Source organism: Zosterops lateralis (genome assembly GCF_965231275.1).
Source record: "Zosterops lateralis genome assembly, contig: HAP1_HAP1_SCAFFOLD_313, whole genome shotgun sequence".
Taxonomy (NCBI): Eukaryota; Metazoa; Chordata; class Aves; order Passeriformes; family Zosteropidae; genus Zosterops; species Zosterops lateralis.
Window position 1 is genome coordinate 28,741 of NW_028154385.1, and position 4,622 is coordinate 33,362.

Genomic DNA, 4,622 nt, shown 5'->3' on the forward strand with positions numbered 1-4,622 from the left:
GAAAAATGTGGTCGGTGTTCATTCATAAATGGGGCCAAGACCCTGGGTTTGTAATACAGATAGTCTGATCTCTGCCTCAAGAGCCCAACCTGGTAGGACCCAACCGTGCCCTAATGAGAAAAACATTAAAACAAAAACCCAGTTCTACCCTCACCCCCACCTTGTTTAGCTCTCTGCCGACCCGTTTGAAACACGAAACAACCCCTTATGCATCATTTTATCGCATGCTAGATGCCGCTTTTATATCATTAAACCAGTCTAACCCAAACCTCACTAACTCCTGCTGGTTGTGTTATGACACTAAATCCCCATTTTATGAGGGCATTGCCGTCAATGCCTCCTTGGTTTACTCGAATGACCCCAACTCAGTTGAATGCAAATGGAACACCTCCCAAACAGGTATTACTCTTACCCACGTCACTGGCCTGGGTACATGCGTCGGTAACACAGCCATAACAGAACAAAGTAAAAGTATTTGTGCAGTTGTTGCCATGGTCGATAAGAGCCACAAATGGGCCATTCCGACAAGACCCGGAATATGGGTTTGTCACCGCACTGGAGTCACCCCCTGCTTGCTCGTTTCTGACTTTAGTAATGCTAACGACTTTTGTGTCCAAGTTGTGATTATTCCTAGAGTTCTATACCATTCCAAAGAGGAGCTAAGCCTCCATGTGGAAAAACTCGACCAACTTCAGAAAAGAGAACTACTAACAGGAGTGACCATAGCTGTGCTGCTCAGCCTTGGAGCAACAGGCACCGCCACAGGTGTCTCTGCTCTTGTGACCCAACAACTATCACAGTTGCAAATTACAATTGATGAGGACTTGCAAAAAATCGAAAGGTCTATCTCCTTTTTAGAAAAATCATTGTCCTCACTCTCAGAGGTTTCTTACAAAATAGATGAGGACTGGATCTCTTGCTCAGGCAGCAAGGGGGTCTCTGTGCTGCCCTAAGGGAAGAGTGCTGCTTCTATGCGGACCACACCGGAGTGGTTAGAGACTCGATGGCCAAACTGAGGGAAAGACTGGCCCAAAGAAGAAAAGACAGAGAGGCCCAACAAGGATGGTTTCAATCGCTTTTTAACCAGTTCCCGTGGCTGACCACCCTGGTGTCTACCGTGATCGAGCCAATTGTGAGGCTCTTGTTGGTATTAATTTTTGCCCCATGTGTTCTGAATAGTCTTGTGTCATTTGTCAGAAGCCGTTTAGAGAGAGTCAACATTATGTTAGTGGAGCATCAGCAACTGCTTTAAACAAGAGCTCCCAACAGTTATTTGTTTCACAGTTTAAAAGCGTTATGCCTGAGCTTTTTATATGTTTGCGTATACAGTTAATCATAGGGGAGAGGGGAAATGCAGTAGACAGGGACAAGCGAACGGAAGATATCGCGCTGTACGGTAAGATAGGGCTACCTTTCCCCCATAAGTGTTGCTGTCTGTTACAGTATGTCAGCCAATAGTTAGGCCAGTTCCATAAGCAGAAGGAAGTGACGACACAAACACAGGTTATATATTGCCATGTAACTCGTGAATAAACGCCATTTGCCGTCCACCATATTGGTGTCTGTGAGCTCTTGGCCCGAGTGACCTGAGGTGGTCGCCGTGCCGTTCCCGAACCAGGTCGCCACGCCTCGGAGGAGACAACAGACCCCCTCGGTGCTGCCCCGACCAGCCCTCGGTTCTGCTCTTTTAGTGTTGGGGAGCGGCCACTGCCAGTGCGGTTTTTGTTATTTTTTATTCTGTTCTCTACTGCCGCTGCTTCTCGCCACTCTCGGTGCAGTTCTTCCATGACATGGGCAGGGCGGAACCCTCAGTGCGGTTCTTTTCTTGTATTTTATTCTATTCTCCATGTTCAATTCTATTCACACCTTGCACCCGCCTCGGCGCTGCCCTTCTGCTCACACCCGGCAGTGCCCATCCCACAGAGCGGCTCTTCAGTGACACTGGGCACCAGGGACCCCCCGGTGTAGCTTTTTTATTCTATTTTACTCTATTTTCTATTTTATTGTGTTCACCCCCTGCCTGTGCTTTGGTGCAGCTGCTGCAGATGCGAGAGGGGGAGATGCCCTTGGTGTGGGTCTTTGATTGCATTTTAGTCTTTTCTCTCCATTTTAGCCTCTCCTTTCATTCCCACCTCGCCCGTCTCGCCGAGCGACTCCTCCAGGGACCCGGGGCGGCACAAACCCCTCGGGGCGGCTCCAACAGGGCCCCGCCCGCCGCCGCTCCCCGAGGCCTCCCCGCTGCTCCCCGGGGATCGGACACCGCAGGCGGCCCCGGCTCCTTCCTCTTCCTCTTCTTCCTCCGGGCGGGATTGAGCCCCCGCCGCCGCCCGGCTCCTTCTGCCGCTCCTGCCCGGCACGAACCGGCGGTGCCGCTGACGGGGCCGCAGCGCGGCTGCCCCGGGACTGCCCCGCGCCTCAGGGCCGGGCCGAGGAGTGACCGCACGGCTGGGGAGGGACCCCGCTGGACAGGGCAGGGTCTGACCCCATGGACAGATCCCACGCCGGAGCAGGGCAAGGCTTCCTGTCCCTAAAGGGGGAAGCAGCGGCACAAACTGACCGTAACTCCCATCCCTTCTCCCTGCACCGCTGGGCAGAGGAGGGAGGGAACCGGGAATTGTGGTGAATTTTCACATTCGTCGTTACGAAGCAGAGTCACAAGTGGAGCTCCTCCTTCAGCTTCAAACGGGGGAATCCAACTTGGGCTCTGGGATTTCCATAACCTCAAGGTGTTACTCGGTACTGGACACTTTAGTTTAGGCAATATGAGGCCCTTCTGCAGCAATGTCTCTCTGTTTATTGTCTATTTCCCCCCAGCCCTTGTCCCCCTCCCGGAGGTTTGCAGGAGGAGCCGTCCCACAGCCCTTCCTGCCCCGGCACCCGCGGCCGCTCCGGTGCCGTCAGGCCCCGGCTCCAAGGGAAACCACAAACCCCTCTGGAAATAAACCCGCTCTGGGGGAAAACCCTGCAGGGGGATTGAATCCCACGGACAGCCAGGGCTGAGACTTGGAGATTCCAAATGCTCCAAGGGGCCGGAGGGAACCGCGCTGGGGCCTCGGGGCCTCCCTGGCGGCACCTCCGAGACCCCCGAGCAGAGCGACCCCTCCCGCCCCCCAAAATCCACAGGTTTGGGTCAGCTGAGGAAAAGAGCTGGAAAAAGGGACTGGAAGGGGGGTGGACCCCGAGGGGACCCTCAGCCATCGCCCCAAAAGGAAGAGTTTTCTGCAGGAAGGCTACAGGAAAATCCTCCAGAAACCTGGAAGAAGCCGGGGATGGGGAGGGGACTCAGAGCCCAATTGGGGAGAAAAGTTTAATTGGGGCAAGGAAACTCAAATTGTGGGGAGAAAATGTGAATGGAGAGGATTTGAATGGGAGGGGATGATTTGAATTGGGGAGAGAAAATGAAGTGGGGGAGGATCCCCCAGCCCTCGGCTGTGCCCTGAAGGTGCTGCCAGAGGTTCCCCTGCTCTGGCCCCCCAGACTGGGGATGTGGAGCTGCCACTGCACCCCGGGAATGTCTCAGGATAGAAACTCCATTCAAGCTTTTATGGTCCCAGTCACTCCCAATAAGGTCCCAGTTGTCCCCAACATGGTCCCAGCTCCTCCCAGTCATGCCCTGTATGGTTCCTTTCACTCTCAATCCCTCCCAGTAGGAGTCCAGTATAGCCCCAGACACTTCCAGTATGAACCCACTCACTCCCAGTCATTCCCTCTAGGATGCCATTTGGCCCCATTGTGGTCCCAGCCGCACCAAACATGATCCCAAAATGAGTCCAGTCACCCCCAGTATGATCCCAGTAACTTCCAGACACTCCCAGTATGAGTCTGGTTTGATCCCTGTTACTCCCTGTATGATTCCTGTCATGCCCAGATCCTCCCAGTATTATTCCAGTCACTCCAAGTGTGACCTTGTCAGTCCCAGTACGATCCCAGTATGATCCCAGCATGAGCCCCGCTGCTCCCAGTATGACCCCAGCTGCCCCCTGCATCTTTTCAATTGCGCCCTTTCACCACTGCTTTGGTTCCAGTCAATCCCAGTATGATTCCAGTTACTCCCAGTATGATCCCAATCATGCCCAGTATATGCCAACAGCACCAGGTTGCCCTCAGCATGTTCCCAGTAGTCCTCAGTGTGGTCCCAATAAATCCCAGTGTGATCCCTTGTGCCCCAATTCTGGTCCCACTGGGTCCTGGTCGTGGTATATCCTGGTGTTCCAGTCTGTCCCAGTCCATCCCAGCCTGTCACATTCCATCCCAGTCCCTTCCCGGCAGCCGCCGCTGTTTCCCGGATCCTGCGCCCCCCCGCCCCCGAAAGCTGCCCCCGCACCCCCCAAGATGCTGACGGGGATCGGGGGCTTTGTGTTGGGCTTTGTCTTCCTGGGGTGGGGGCTGGGCCTCTGCCCGTGCAAGAAGGTCAGGGGGGGTCCCGTGGGTCGTGTCCCTCCTCCCCCAGAGCGTGTGTGCCCCCCCAGGCCCCCCAGCCCGGTGTCACCCCCTTTTCTCTGCCCACAGAGCTCCTGAGCCGCCACCGGCCGCAGCCCCTCCCCGTGGCCTCGGGCCCAGCCGGGACCCCCGCTCCGTCCCCGAGATGATTTTGGGGGGGTCGTGTGTCCCCCCAGCCCCAC